At 42.4% G+C, this 17169-nt stretch overlaps 1 protein-coding gene across 1 annotated transcript in view; it reads left to right on the top strand.

The window, feature by feature from the left end:
- Positions 1–14444: 14444 nt before the first annotated feature.
- The window catches only part of LOC121567888 (T-box transcription factor TBX4-like), a 36196-nt gene continuing 33471 nt past the window's right edge, over positions 14445–17169 (top strand). The window contains exon 1 of the mRNA XM_041878243.1: positions 14445–14733. The gene's annotated coding sequence lies outside the window, so the exon portion shown is untranslated. The remainder of the gene's footprint in view (positions 14734–17169) is intronic.

The following is a 17169-nucleotide window of genomic DNA, read 5'->3' as shown; positions in this document are numbered from 1 at the left end:
AGAACCTTTTCCCCAGAGGGTTCTACATGGAACCTAAACGACTTCTACCTGGAACTAAAAAGGGTTCTCCTATGGGGACAGCCAAAGAACCCTTTTGGAACCCTTTTTTCAGTGGTGGAAAAAGTACCCAATTGTCATACTAGAAAATGACTTAAGTATAAGTGAAAGTTACCCAGTAAAATATTACTTGAGTAAATCTAAAAGTATTTGGTTCTAAATATACTTATGTATAAAAAATACATGTAATTGCTCAAATATACTTAAGTATCAAAAGTAAAAGTATAAATAATGTATAATTCCTTATATTAAGCAAATTTACGGATAGCTGGGGCACACTCCAACACTCAGACATCATTTACAAATGAATCAAATCAAATTTTATTTGTCACGTGCCGAATACAAGCCCTTAACCAACAATTCAGTTGGTGCTAAGCATTTGTGTTTAGTGAGTCTGCCAGATCAGAGGCAGTAGGGATGACCAGGGATGTTCTCTTGATAAGTGCGTGAATTTGACCATTTGTCCTGCTAAGCATTTAAAATGTAACAAGTACTTTTGGGTGTCAGGGAAAATGTATCGAGTAAAAGTACATTATTTTCTTTAGGAATGTAGTAAAGTAAAAGTAACAGTAGTCAAAAATATCAATAGTAAAGTAAAGTACAGATACCCCAAAAAACTAGTTAAGAAGTATTTTTCCTAAAGTACTTTACACCACTGCCTTTTTTCCAAAAGAAACCCATGCAGCCGAGTTTACAAGTTCGAACACTGAAATGTGTGATATAATCTAGGCCTACACCTTGATTAGGCTGATAGAAGTCTTCATTATTTTGTTGAATGATTTTCAATTTGAGCATCATTATTTCTATATAGCCTACACTTTATCGTTCTGAACTTCTAACGAGAGTGGGACGGGTGTTGCTTCGTGACAATCACAAGAGCAGCTGCTCACCGATGTGACAGCTCCAATGCAGTTACACCTCCGACACCGGCAAAACATCAGCTATGCGGGTGTCAGCTATCGCCGGTTAATGCTTGATCTGATTGAATCTAGGCCATAGACAGAGCGACAGATGTTTAAAACGTATTGGTTCACTGTGTAGTACATATACATACGCACATATTTCTATTCAAAAGCTTGCATGCAGTCATGCAAACACACATTCACGTGTTCACACACACATCTCACAACACGTCATCCCTGCACACTCATGGGGTATCAATGTCACCAGTACGCTTGCAGTGTGGGCGTCCCATGTTGCTTCCTCACTGTCTAGTGTCTGTCTCCTCTAGTCCAGGTGTTTCTGTGTATCGACGACTCACAACGCTACTCTTCCCTCGAGAACAAAGGCTAAGTACTCGGGAAGTCTTTTGAAATACATTTTAGATGACCACTGACAAGTCAATCGCACCCAATAAAAATGGAGGGAACAAGCTAAGTGTTGCATGACAAATGGCCTCCCTTATGCCACATATAGAGAGCAGAGAGCAACACAAAGAAGAGAGGGGTTAGGAAAGTAGTCCCATCATCCAAAGGCTCACCAGAAACAAACCATATTTAATTACTATACTAAAAGAAACGCAGGCTGCGTCCCAAATCACACCCTATTCCCTATATAGCCCCCATAGAATGACAATGCCCCTATCCACAGGGCACGAGTGGTCACTGAATGGCTTGATGAGCATGAAAACGATGTAAACCATATGCCATGGCCATCTCACTCACCAGATCTCAACCCAATTGAACACGTATGGGAGATTCTCGAGCGACACCTGACACAGCGTTTTCCACCACCATCAACAAAACACCAAATTAGGGAATTTATCTTGGAAGAATGCTGTCACATGCCTCCCATAGAGTTCCAGACACTAGTAGAATCTATGTCCAGGCGCATTGAAGCTGTTCTGGCTCGTGGTGGCCCAACGATGACAAGGAAGATGTGTGTTTTAAAAGCAGACACAGGAAGGGGCCGTCAAGCGGAAATGGAAGAAAACTAGACTCCCTGCGGACCTGGCATCTTTTCACTCCCTCCTCTCTACATTTTCTTCATCTGTTTCTGCTGCTAAGGCCACTTTCTACCACTCTAAATTCCAAGCATCTGCCTCTAACCCTAGGAAGCTCTTTGCCACATTCTCCTCCCTGCTGAATCCCCCCTCTCTGTGGATGACTTCGTCAACCACTTTGAAAAGAAGGTTGACGACATCCGATCCTCGTTTGTTAAGTCTAATGACACTGCTGGTCCTGCTCACACTGCCCTACCCTATGCTTTGACTTCTTTCTCCCCTCTCTCTCCAGATAAAATCTTGCGACTTGTGACTGCAGGCCGCCCAACAACCTGCCCGCTTGACCCCATCCCCTCCTCTCTTCTCCAGACCATCTCCGGTGACCTTCTCCCCTACCTCACCTCGCTGATCAACTCATCCTTGACCACTGGCTATGTCCCTTCCGTCTTCAAGAGAGCGAGAGTTGCACCCCTTCTCAAAAAACCAACACTCGATCCCTCTGATGTCAACAACTACAGACCAGTATCCCTTCTTTCTTTTCTTTCCAAAACTATTGAGCGTGCCGTCTTTAGCCAACTCTCTTGCTATCTCTCTCAGAATGACCTTCTTGATCCAAACCAGTCAGGTTTCAGGACTGGTCATTCAACTGAGACTGCTCTTCTCTGTGTCACGGAGGCTCTCGGCACTGCTAAAGCTAACTCTCTCTCCTCTGCTCTTGTCCTTCTAGACCTGTCTGCTGCCTTTGAAACTGTGAACCATCAGATCCTCCTCTCCACCCTCTCCGAGCTGGGCATCTCCGGCGCGGCTCACTCTTGGATTGCGTCCTACCTGACCGGTCGCTCCTACCAAGTGGCGTGGCGAGAAGCTGTCTCCGCACCACGTGCTCTCACCACTGGTGTCCCCCAGGGCTCAGTTCTAGGCCCTCTCCTATTCTCGCTATACACCAAGTCACTTGGCTCTGTCATATCCTCACATGGCCTCTCCTATCATTGCTACGCTGACGATACACAACTAATCTTCTCCTTTCCCCCTTCTGATAACCAGGTGGCGAATCGCATCTCTGCATGTCTGGCAGACATATCAGTATGGATGACGGATCACCACCTCAAGCTGAACCTTGGCAAGACGGAGCTGCTCTTCCTCCCGGGGAAGGACTGCCCGTTCCATGATCTCGCCATCACGGTTGACAACTCCGTTGTGTCCTCCTCCCAGAGTGCGAAGAGCCTTGGCGTGACCCTGGACAACACCCTGTCGTTCTCCGCTAACATCAAGGCGGTGACCCGATCCTGCAGGTTCATGCTCTACAACATTCGGAGAGTACGACCCTGCCTTACACAGGAAGCGGCACAGGTCCTAATCCAGGCACTTGTCATCTCCCCGTCTGGATTACTGCAACTCGCTGTTGGCTGGGCTCCCTGCCTGTGCCATTAAACCCCTACAACTCATCCAGAAAGCCGCAGCCCGTCTGGTGTTCAACCTTCCCAAGTTCTCTCACGTCACCCCGCTCCTCCGCACACTCCACTGGCTTCCAGTTAAAGCTCGCATCTGTTACAAGACCATGGTGCTTGCCTATGGAGCTGTGAGGGGAACGGCACCTCCGTACCTTCAGGCTCTGATCAGTCCCTACACCCAAACAAGGGCATTGCGTTCATCCACCTCTGGCCTGCTGGCTCCCCTTCCTCTGCGGAAGCATAGTTCCCGCTCAGCCCAGTCAAAACTGTTCGCTGCTCTGGCACCCCAATGGTGGAACAAGCTCCCTCACGACGCCAGGACAGCGGAGTCACTCACCACCTTCCGGAGACATTTGAAACCCCACCTCTTTAAGGAATACCTGGGATAGGATAAAGTAATCCTTCTACCCCCCCTTTACTCCAACCCCCCTAAAAAAATTGTAAAGTGGTTATCCCACTGGCTATAGGGTGAATGCACCAATTTGTAAGTCGCTCTGGATAAGAGCGTCTGCTAAATGACGTAAATGTAAATGTAAATGTAAGTTAAAGGGGGATTCTGGGATGCTGGAGGCTCCCTGGGAGGTCAAAGTGGCATGGCACGCACACACACACACAGCGTCTGGAGCAGGCCGAGCCCCACGGCTTCTGTAATGTCGGACGGCCAAACATGGTTGGGGATCAGAGAGCGGTGGACAGGAGGAGATGTCACAGTGTGTGTGTGTGTGTGTGTGTCACAGTGTGTGTCACAGTGTGTGTCACAGTGTGTGTTGTGTAAGTAAGTGTGTGTGTTGTGTTAGTGAGACTATGGGGCTTGCTTGACCGGATCCTGAACCACACAGCACATGATGCCTACATACTGACCACGAGCGAGAGCCGAGAGAGCTACTAAACTGGACTAAACACACCAATTAACCCTGACACTAATGTCTCGTAGCACTGCCATGAACTGAACGCTAACAGTCCAAACCCCATCTCACGTGAAAGCTTGAAGGGCTTACCTCAGAAGAACAGAGTGCATGGCACTTTTGACTTTTCTAATAATAACGCTAGCTAAGGATCTTATGATGGTTATGGTGATGTAATGGAGTACTGATGGCAATACCACCAAACTTGTGAATGGTTTTACAGAGATCAGAGTAGTGCTTGTTTGTATTGTGGATAAAGAAAATCAAATTATATGAGTGGTTCTGTGGTTGTATTGAGACCCCTGACCTCTTGCTTTTTCTCTCGCAGCTTAGATGTAGGCCTCTTTACACTTCAGAGACTAGCTAACTAAAATCAGCTTCATGAGTTACATGATCAGTCTGCTCATTGGGTTCACGATCAACATTGAGCTGCTACAACTAGAACAAACAAAGGATTGCAAGTAACAGGCTACCAATATATTCAACATTCTGTCTCCCTACACAGATTGGCCGTGATCAGAGCCATATATTTATTATAATAAACCGGGTGGTTAGAGCCCTGAATGCTGATTGGCTGAAAGCCATGGAATATCAGACTGTATACCACATGTATGACCAAATATTATTTTTTACTGTTCTTATTACGTTGGTAACCAGTTTATAGTAGCAATACGGCACCTTGTGGGTTTGTGGTATATGGCCAATATACCACGGTTGACGGTGCATTGTGCGTAAGAACAGCCCTTAGCTGTGGTATATTGCCATATACCACACCCCTTGTGCCTTATTGCTTAAATATACACTGCTAAAAAAAAACACTTAAACAACACAATGTAACTCCAAGTCAATCACACTTCTGTGAAATCAAACTGTCCACTTAGGAAGCAACACTGATTGACAATAAATGTCACATGCTGTTGTGCAAATGGAATAGACAACAGGTGGAAATTATAGGCAATTAGCAAGACACCCCCAATAAAGAAGTGGTTCTGCAGGTGGTGACCACAGACCACTTCTCAGTTCCTATGCTTCCTGGCTGATGTTTTGGTCACTTTTGAATGCTGGCGGTGCTTTCACTCTAGTGGTAGCATGAGACGGAGTCTACAACCCACACAAGTGGCTCAGGTAGTGCAGCTCATCCAGGATGGCACATCAATGCGAGCTGTGGCAAGAAGGTTTGCTGTGTCTGTCAGCGTAGTGTCCAGAGCATGGAGGCGCTACCAGGAGACAGGCCAGTACATCAGGAGACGTGGAGGAGGTCGTAGGAGGGCAACAACCCAGCAGCAGGACCGCTACCTCCGCCTTTGTGCAAGGAGGAGCAGGAGGAGCACTGCCAGAGCCCTGCAAAATGACCTCCAGCAGGCCACAAATGTGCATGTGTCTGCTCAAACGGTCAGAAACAGACTCCATGAGGGTGGTATGAGGGCCTGACGTCCACAGGTGGGGGTTGTGCTTACAGCCCAACACCGTGTAGGACGTTTGGCATTTGCCAGAGAACACCAAGATTGGCAAATTCGCCACTGGCGCCCTGTGCTCTTCACAGATGAAAGCAGGTTCACACTGAGTACATGTGACAGACGTGACAGAGTCTGGAGACGCCGTGGAGAACGTTCTGCTGCCTGCAACATCCTCCAGCATGACCGGTTTGGCGGTGGGTCAGTCATGGTGTGGGGTGGCATTTCTTTGGGGGGCCGCACAGCCCTCCATGTGCTCGCCAGAGGTAGCCTGACTGCCATTAGGTACCGAGATGAGATCCTCAGACCCCTTGTGAGACCATATGCTGGTGCGGTTGGCCCTGGGTTCCTCCTAATGCAAGACAATGCTAGACCTCATGTGGCTGGAGTGTGTCAGCAGTTCCTGCAAGAGGAAGGCATTGATGCTATGGACTGGCCCGCCCGTTCCCCAGACCTGAATCCAATTGAGCACATCTGGGACATCATGTCTCTTTTCATCCACCAACACCAAGTTGCACCACAGACTGTCCAGGAGTTGTCGGATGCTTTAGTCCAGGTCTGGGAGGAGATCCCTCAGGAGACCATCCGCCACCTCATCAGGAGCATGCCCAGGCGTTGTAGGGAGGTCATACAGGCACGTGGAGGCCACACACACTACTGAGCCTCATTTTGACTTGTTTTAAGGACATTACATCAAAGTTGGATCAGCCTGTAGTGTGGTTTTCCACTTTAATTTTGAGGGTGACTCCAAATCCAGACCTCCATGGGTTGATAAATTTGATTTCCATTGATAATTTATGTGTGATTTTGTTGTCAGCACATTCAACTATGTAAAAAAAAAAGTATTGCAAAAGATTATTTCATTCATTTAATTGTTCCCTTTATTTTTTTGAGCAGTGTATATTGAATTAAATACATGGCTCTGGCAGAGATGTAACATGGTCATTTGTACCAGTCCAGTACCTCCACACTCAGATAGGAATGCGAACCTTGCCTCTCCACTGCCTCTGCCTGAGTCTGAAGCTAAACAACCTAGTGGGTCTCAACTGAGATTTGTAGCATGACACCCTCGGCTAGCTGACAGCCAGGGCTCAGTGTTTCATTCGCTTCGGACAGCTCTGAACCATGTGTATAAACTGTCCATTTGCCTTGACAGAAAGCCAGAAGATGTCAACTGCACTTGAGTTACTTTTCCCATGTGGGGTGAGCCCCTGTATGGGTGAGCCCAAGTTTCTGCTATTATCCAAATGTTTTCCCATACCTTAGGGGTTAACTGGTCATCAATGGCTCTGTTTTGGTTTGTGATTTGAATGTAAGCAGGGCTATTCAGCGCCTGTGCAAACTTCAAGGCAGTAGCTTCATCATTAAATATTGTCAATGGGAATGACAACTTTTGAGAAGTATATGAAAACATAGGAATTATATGATTATATATTTATTATACAGCAGGGATCATCAACTAGATTCAGCTGCAGGCCGATTTTTTCTTGAGCGGATGGTCGGTGGGCCGGAACATAATTGCAAATAATATGTAGACTGCAAATTGACCGCAAGAAGCCCAAACAGATATAATATTTGACTAAAACATCATCATTTCAAACCTTGCTTACATTTGTATACGATCACGTGTCGCTCTATTATACGTGGGAATACTTGGGAACAGATTTCCAAAAAGTAAATCACTTGGAGCTGATTTCTTGGTGATTTTTTAGTTTTTGTTTTTTTGTTACGTTACAGCCTTATTCTAAAATTAATTAAATAGTTTTTTCCCCTCTTCAATCTACACACAATACCCCATAATGACAAAGCAAAAACGGATTTGTTGAAATTGTTGCAAATGTACTGTATATAAAAAAAAACTGAAATATCACATTTACCTAAGTATTCAGACCCTTTACTGAGTACTTTGTATAAGCACCTTTGGCAGCGATTACAGCCTCGACTCTTCTTGGGTATGATGCTAGAAGCTTGGCACAGCTGTATTTGGGGAGTTTCTCCCATTCTTCTCTGCAGATCCTCTCAAGCTCTGTCAGGTTGGATGGGGAGCGTCTCTGCACAGCTATTTTCAGGTCTCTCCAGAGATGTTTGATCGGGTTCAAGTCCGGGCTCTGGCTGGGCCACTCAAGGACATTCAGAGACTTGTCCTGAAGCCACTCCTGCGTTGTCTTGGCTGTGTACTTAGGGTCGTTGTCCTGAGCGCTCTGGAGCAGGTTTTCATCGAGGATCTCTCTGTACTTTGCTGCATTAATCTTTCCCTTGATCCTGACTAGTCTCCCAGTCGCTGAAAAACATCCCCACAACATGATGCTGCCACCACCATGCTTCACCGTAGGGATGGTACCAGGTTTCCTCCAGACGTGACACTTGGCATTCAGGCCAAATAGTTAAATCTTGGTTTCATCAGACCAGAGAATCTTGTTTCTCATGGTCTGAGAGTCCTTTAGGTGCCTTTTGGCAAACTCCAAGCAGGCTGTCATGTGCCTTTTACTGAGGAGTGGCTTCCTTCTGGCCACTCTACCATAAAGGCTTGATTGGTGGAGTGCTGCAGAGATTGTTGTCCTTCTGGAAGGTTCTCCCATCTCCACAGAGGAACTCTGGAGCTCTGTCAGAGTGACCATCGGGTTCTTGGTCACCTCCCTGACCAAGGCCCTTCTCCCAAGATTGCTCAGTTTGGCCGGGCGGCCAACTCTAGGAAGAGTCTTGGTGGTTCCAAACTTCTTTCATTTAAGAATGGAGGCCACTGTGTTCTTGGGGACCTTCAATGCTGCAGAAATGTTTTGGTACCCTTCCCCAATTCCTTTGAGCTCATGGCTTGGTGGACTCCAATCAAGTTGTAGAACCATCTCAAGGATTATCAATGGAAACAGGATGCACCTGAGCTCAATTTCGAGTCTCATAGCAAAGGGTCTGAATACTTATGTAAATAAGGTATTTCTGTTTTTTATATTTAATACATTTGCAAACATTTCTAAAAACCTGTTTTTGCTTTGTTATTATCGGGTATTGTGTGTAGATTGATGGGGTACAAAAATAATGTAATACATTTTAGAATAAGGCTGTAACATAACAAAATGTGGAAAAAGTGAAGGAGTCTGAATAATTTCCGAATGCACTGTATTTAAACCCCCCCTCCCCCAAATATGTGGGGGCCCAAATAAAACCACCCGCTGGCCAAATTCCACCCGTGGGTCGCCAGTTGGGAAACCCTGTTATACAGTATAATCATCTGCACTGGGACTTCACTTCATATTCAATATTTGAGCTAATATTCACTGGAGAGAGTACTGGACAATGTCATTTGTCACTTGGCCAAATATCTATAAATGCTCCCTAAAGTGTATAGAATTGTCAGAAATTGGGTGAAAAGAGAAACCCAACTTCTTATACTTGTCAACCTCATTATCTGTGATAACCTTTGACTGCATTCAAAATGTTTTTCAACAAAGCACAACTTCTACCTTAATTGGCCTTTGGGGATTTATGCTCGATTTAATCCAACCACACATTTATTTGGACTCAACTTTACCTCCCAAATTAAGGATACTTAATGTTTTACATCATTCAAAACAACCTAATAGTGTGTGTCACTTAAATTGGAAATAAACAAAAAGCTTTTAAAGTCTTGTTTGAAAAAAATAGTAGGGTTAAAGCTTCTTTTGAGACTGTTGTTTCAGAGTAGACCAGCCTGCTTGTGGTTGGACTGAAACCAGAAGAGGCTGGTGGGAGGAGCTATAAGAGGATGGGCTCATCATAAAGACTGGAATGGAAAAAATGGAACGGTATCAAACACTTCAAACATATGGAAACCACATGTTTGACTCCGTTCCATTGATTCCATTCCAGCCATTACAATGAGCATGTCCTGCTATAGCTCCTCCCACCAGCCTCCTCAGATTGAAACACCCCCTAGAGCTGCAAGAAGGATCTGAAATTCCATCCTGCCAAGAAGACATTTAATACAAGCTCTACTGTAGGCTTGCCCTATAAATATTCAGAAATAAAATAATGAGCTAAGTTTAAATTTTTTATCAAGGTCATTGTTCTTTGGTAATGAGGTATTATCCATTTAAGAAATTTAGATTGGGGTGGATAACTTAGAAAAATATATAAATTGTGCCTGCTTTATAAATAAAGCTGGGATGATTGAGACATGGTGTGTGTGTCTCTGTAACATCATTAACATTTAACAATGAACATTTAAATGTAACATGATGTAACAGGGTCAACACATTAGCCCCCTGTACAGTTAATCTGCCCCATGTTTGGGCAATGTGCTGGCCACTTCTGATTTCCCATGATGCACCATGGCCATAGAGTGGAGCCTGGGGGACAGAGAGCCGATCTATAGAGAGAGAATAGTCACTTACACTTCCTGTGTGAGCAGCCAATCAGAACCATGGGTGGCTAAAGAGAGAGAAGTGACTCTTCTCTCTCTTTAGATCCAGCTGGTCCGACCGGCTCTCTATCCCCCAGACTGGCCAGTGGAGGGGATAGGACCAGTCCGATTGGACACTGAGCAATGGTGGGTGGTGGGCACACATACAGTATACAGTGCATCAGGGTAAGTGGGGGAAATAGCCTCTGTGTGCTAGCTAGCACTGTACTAACTGCTAAACTAATAGGCATTTGAGCACTGTAGTTGTAATAAGCCCAAATCCACCACTCTATCTCCCACATTTTGACTGCACACAAATTAGCAAGGAGAGGCACAGGCTTCTTCAAGCCACAGTGATGATTTCAACTAATTAATTATGTAAAAATATGACATATGCATACCTTACGGAGTGTGGCTTTAAAGAGAAGGAAGACAGCGACGGGAGAGAGAGAGAGAGAGATAGGGGGGACCACTTCATCCCCCTCTTTTGTTGTTTATTAGCCGAGACCCCTCTCTCTCTCACCCACTGCCTATTACACAGGCAAATGTTTTCCCAAGGAAAGAAAAACCCTCACTCCCTCCAACATAAATCAGTCAATGGACTACTCTGTATGCTGTGACACCAATGCTAACCCTAGTTATACAATATCACTAACACACAACTCCAGCTAAATAAGCATTGTCCTTTATCAAACAGAATAGAAAATCCCTATTTTAACCCCACACCCCAATTTAAGTCCATGTCACAAAGCATAAAAACAATTCTGAAACCATAAAAGCCTGAGTGGTGTCAAACCTCTAAATAATACAATGGTATGTATGTATGGCAATATATCAGAGAGGGGAAAGGTCAACTAATTTAGTGTAAACAACTCATTACAGAGCTCAGTCTACTTCTATACAGTCAGATGGAATAGATGGAGGGAACATGTACACTCATACAACATTGTATAAATGTTAAGAACATTAAAGAGTTTAGGGTAAAATTGCCACATATGTGAAAATATCTCATTGTTATGTACTGTATTTGAAATGTCAAATTCGTTAGAGATGTGTAATTGGTTCTGAATAGGCATCAACCAACAATAATATATACAGTTAGTGTATTTCCATCCAATCACGATAATTACTAAAATATCTGCTATTCTAATTGCTGAAAATGTAAGAAAAAAATACGTATCATACCAAAAACATTAAGCATAGGGTTTAGAAGTCAAAATGTCTGGTAACCTTTGAAAAAATAATTTCACTGATATTTGCATGAAGCCTAGGTTTTTCTGCTAGAAAGTTTTTTAGAAATAATAATTTGTAGGTAAAATAGTGGTATACCTCCATGAGGCAAACTATTATATTCTAAGGACCACTGAAATGTCATACTCGCATCCTGAATTTTTTGCGACTACTGCACCTCATGCTTATCTACTCAGGGCCAAAGGTCAATGACATGTTCATTCATCATACATGTCTTTTTAAGTCTGAAAAAACCAATTTCTGGTTTAATTTGTTACCGAAATAACGAATTAAAATGGTTCAAAATAGACTATACAAATAGGACTTGTGAAAACAAGCTGATGTATGTATTGGAATTAATGTTTTGGCAACAGATATTTTCATTAATAAAACCAAAATTATGACCACATTAGCAAGGTTTACTAATGGACCCATCAAAGCCATAGGTAACCTATTGACACGTGAATAAAAGGAACAGAAATGTCTATATATATTTTTTGCCTAGTATTTCTCATAAACATCAATATAGCATAACTTCTAAACCAACTAACACTATTAGTTTCGGACCAGAGACCAAAACGCCAAGGAATCGGTGTATATAATATGGGAGTTTTTAACGACGCTTGAGTTGTCCCCTCAGCAACACCCAGCCCTACTCCAAGTCCACGAGCCCACCACAACCCCACTGGACTCCTGTTCCTAATTTCTGCACCACGTGACGGTGGGAGTGAGTCAAATTTAAACTCCCTTTCAAAACCCAACTCAATTCAGCTCCTATAAAAAATTCAACCATTTTATAGCAGAAGCATCTTCTATACAACGGCGGCTGAGGTTTGTCCTTGTGGGACTAAGATTCCCTGAAGAAAAGCACAGCTAAAGGGGTGTACAGAGCAGAGGTCAAGTTCGTGTGAAGGGCAGAGCAATAACGTGGAGGTAAGTACGGCTACTTTTACATCACGTGTTATGTTTGTGAGGGCCAGTTACACAGAATTGAGTATGAGCCTTTGGTCATTTTAATTGTTGCATATTTGTTGTTGGTCAATGGTCATACCATTGCTTTTTCTCTTTCATGAGGTAGGTTGATAATTTATATATTTACGAGGCTTTTGTGTAAACTTAGCATAGCCTATGCGTTAACACAGCCTGGCGTTGTATTTATATGATGCAATGAATTTAGGGTCAATATTTACATGCTTCCCTAAATATGTTACTCCCGCGCAAATTAGAGGACTGCATTCGATCTTGGATGGACTGTATGTTCGATATGGAACAAAAGGCCTTCACGTGAACTCGAGGCTTTGGCGCCACATGACTAAATAAAGATTACAGTCCCATTCAGCAAAGGGGTTGATATAGCAATATGAGATGGAAAACCATAGAAAACTGACTATTCTGCATGATTGTTCCCTGACAAAAAACGTCAATATTAATTATATTGATTAATCATACAATAAGGATGACAGGCCTATCGAAAAAAGTATTAGCCTATGATAATTACCCTATTAGTAAGCTATTTGTAGTTGTAGTAGGATATGTTCACAATAAATAAATATTAAAACTATTATTCGTACAGTTTTTGTTCATTCATAAGTTAAACGGACGAACATAAAACGAAAATCACCCCATCGACAAAGTAAATAAATTAAAGGAAACTAGTGTGTTAAATTTCAGCCTATGATTCGCACTTTAAAAAACAGATGATTTCAACAAACTGACAAATACAATCAGCCAAATGCCATTTATTGACCTCAAAATGAGACCAAAATCAAGCCATTTGTTAATTATAATGCATATGAAAATCTATATTCTGAGCCAACAAATCATCAATAGGTCTCTAAAACCTGACATTAACCGATAAAATACATCACCCATGTCCAAACATTCAACAGACTCAAACAACGACCACTGTCGTTTGATTATTCGATGCCTCCTCATTTACATTTACATTTTAGTCATTTAGCAGACGCTCTTATCCAGAGCGACTTACAATTAGTGAGTGCATACATTTTTTCATACTGGTCCCCCGTGGGAATCGAACCCACAACCCTGGCGTTGCAAGCGCCATGCTCTACCAACAGAGGAGGCCCTCACCAGCCATATTTTGGCTGAGAAATATTGAAAGGGTTGAAAACACATTGTGGGAAATGACAAACGGTCGCGGGAAGGACATTTAGGCTGTTCTCGTTCATTTGGTCATGTCACCAGTAGATATAAGTAAAACTCTCACCGACCAACCCCACCCGCCAACTTATATTGTTGATTTATTGGTCTTTCAGCCTCTTGCTTCGACCCATTTACTCCAAAACCACAACCATATTTCACCTGAAAATGTATGAGCGTTTTAGCATCATTCTTTGACGGCTATTGCTGTTTTGAAAGGGAAACATGGCGTGCGAAATAACGGTCCAGAAATACCATCTATAACTGAACCAGACGATGGGTAGGCTATAGGCTTGTCCACTCGTCTTCACTGTGGCCCTCAGAGGTCATTTGAGCTCTCACTGGAACAGAGGAGCCTCAGTTCGACCCCAACAATCCTGATTTGGATTTGGAAATAATATCTAGTAGCAAAGGTCTATCGGGTCAAATATTAATTATTCTCTGAATAGTTTATTAATGAAGCCTATAGGTCTACTATATTATGCATATTAATAGCCTATAGGCCCTATCAAACTCTGCAGCTATATCCATTTATAGGCAATACATAGCATGGGGTTAGTATTTTTAATGATGTAAGCAATAGCCAGTGGGATGGCGGACGAGATGAGGTTATATTCATGTCATACATAACGATTATTAGTCCAATAGACGTTGGTGGAGAGATTCTGGCTCCAGAGTAGCAGTGCATCGCGCTGTAAGGTATTCTCGTTGGTAGGGGAGCGACGTCAGGTCTGCGACGGTGAGAGGGGAGGGAGAGGGGGGAGGGGGGGAACGTGCCAAATAATTCACTCGTCCCGGTGTTTTAACAATTCAAGGGGTTGAGCAAATTCTTTTTAGTGTTTCCAAGAAAAAATCACGCGCTAAATTCGTTCTCTCTAAAGCTCAAACCGCACTGCACACGCGCAGAGTAGGCTACAGTTCAGTTCAAGAGCTGTTGAATCACACCAAGGCAGGGTTAACACGGGCGCTAACGCGTGACCGGGAGTTTACTCGAGAACCGTTATACCGGAGAAAGATAAGCAAGTCTATTAAGATGAGATGCTGGACGACTTGCCCTAACTACGTCTCAATGGAACGTAACTTCCTGCTATTTCCTTCGTGAAGACAGAAAATTACCATTTGGAAATTAAATGGATTCAAGTTTATAATATTTCATGAGGTAATGTAATAACATTATTGCCTATCTTCAGTGTAATCTGCCTATCTACATGCTTTGTAAACAAGCTCAGGCATGGAGTCAATCTGAAAACGGCGTAGTTGGATAGGCTCAGCTTCTTTAATGCGATTAGTGTTAGGATATACTTTCTACTTGACTGCCTTGATAGTGATGGTGAACGTGATAACGCTGTGTCTGTCGCCTATTTCAAGAATAAAAGCTGAAGCAGTGTCCTAAACCGTTGTTGTATGATGCGATAATATTATGGAGATGTATAACAGTCTATGGTCACACGGTCTATAAAAAATGAAGTTATAACTGATATGAACATGCAGCCTATAGTAAAATATGAAAGTCACCATTTCAATACATTTCACCTATACTCAAAGAAGTTATAGGCTAAATAATTATTATTTTCACAATATGATTTTTAGGTTACTGTAAATATGATGAAAATCACAACAAGTTAAGAACAGTTGTTTACTCAATTTCTAAAACATTTCAAGAGCCCTTGTCTGAGATTGTACTTTTCTTTATAGATAGTAGCCCAGATGCTGTGTAGAAATGACATTAAATGTAATATTAAACACCAAAATACCAGTCTGATGCATGTTTCAGGGCCCTGTGAAGGTATTCAGAGCTTATTGACATTAAAGTTATGAGAACTAAGGATGCAAGGACTGACCATCCATTATATTAAAATGATAGTTTTAACCATGTTTTGAGGCTATACAGTGTTTGTTTACATTTACATTGTTTAGAAACATTGGAGTAAAAAAAGCTTTTATTTTGGGTTCTGATGGGGTAAGACAGTTGAACTAAGCTCATGAGGCATTTATAAGTCATATCCTTCAAGAATCAATGGGTGTATTCATTTATAAGTCCAAAATTGATGTAGCAACTATGGATTCAAGCTTTAAGGTAATATAAAAAGTTAAACAAACAACAATTCTATCTGTTCTGTTTAAGATTAAAAAGACAATGTTCTTATTAGAGTTATTATCCTTAAATAAATAATATAATAATAATAAATAATGTTACAAATATTATTATTAGTATCATTATTATAACAGTTAACCATTAATAATGATAATATATACTATCATTATTATTCACAATAATATACTTAATTAGTTTATACAGACCAGATAATGATTTTAGAATATGCTTTTAGAATTATATGATCACAAATTACAAACAAAAAATGCCTATCTACATATGGGAGTCTAAATAATGACATTTGTAGCCAATCAATCAACAAAACAACTGCTTTAAACGTAGGCCTACTTTTGTGGAGGGAATCCAACATTAGAGACTTGTTTTCCAGGTGAGAGATTTTACAGCACCATACTCACTTACTACTTTGGTGCCGTTACATTTTTGTTGTGATAGGTCAGTTTCACATCCAAAATGATTTGCGCTAATGGCGGGCTAACAAGCCCAAGGCTACGTGATGTGATTCTACTGACATATCTGAGTTGTACCTGCCAGAGACATACAACAACAAAGGTGCAATGTACTGATGCACAGTCAGACAGCCCCCCCCTCTCTCTCTCTCTCTCTCTCTCTCACTCACTCTCTCTGCAACACAACACCAGATGCATGAGACTGGCTTCTGCACAAAATGGCAGGTCAGGTTTGAATTTATGGCAGCTGTCTCAATAACATGCATCATGCATCATATCTATATTTCAGACTGGGAGGCAAAAACACAGACACAGATACAGTTGAAGTCGGAAGTTTACATACACCTTAGCCAAATACATTTAAACTCAGTTTTTCAGAATTCCTGACATTTAATCCTAGTAGAAATTCCCTGTCTTAGGTCAGTTAGGATCACCACTTTATTTTAAGAATGTGAAATGTCAGAATAATAGTAGAGAGAATGATTTTTTTCAGCTTTTATTTCTTTCATCACATTCCCAGTGGGTCATAAGTGTACATACACTCAACTAGTATTTGGTAGCATTGCCTTTAAATTGTTTAACTTGGGTCAAACATTTTGGGTAGCCTTCCACAAGCTTCCCACAATATGTTGGGTGAATTTTGGCCCATTCCCCCTGACAGAGCTGGTGTAACTGAGTCAGGTTTGTAGGCCTCCTTGCTCGCACACGCTTTTTCAGTTCTGCCCACACATTTTCTATAGGATTGAGGTCAGGCCACTCCAATACCTTGACTTTGTTGTCCTTAAGCCATTTTGCCACAACTTTGGAAGTATGCTTGGGGTCATTGTCCATTTGGAAGACCCATTTGTGACCAAGCTTTAACTTCCTGACTGATGTCTTGAGATGTTGCTTCAATATATCCATATAATTTTCCTTCCTCATGATGCCATCTATTTTGGGAAGTGCACCAGTCCCTCCTGCAGCAAAGCACCCCCACAGCATGACGCTGCCATCCCTGTGCTTCACAGTTGGGATGGTGTTCTTCGGCTTGCAA

The sequence above is a fragment of the Coregonus clupeaformis genome, chromosome 6 (genome assembly GCF_020615455.1).
Source record: "Coregonus clupeaformis isolate EN_2021a chromosome 6, ASM2061545v1, whole genome shotgun sequence".
Taxonomy (NCBI): Eukaryota; Metazoa; Chordata; class Actinopteri; order Salmoniformes; family Salmonidae; genus Coregonus; species Coregonus clupeaformis.
The sequence above is the reverse complement of the archived record's forward strand: the minus strand, read 5'-3'. Positions and strand labels throughout refer to the sequence as shown.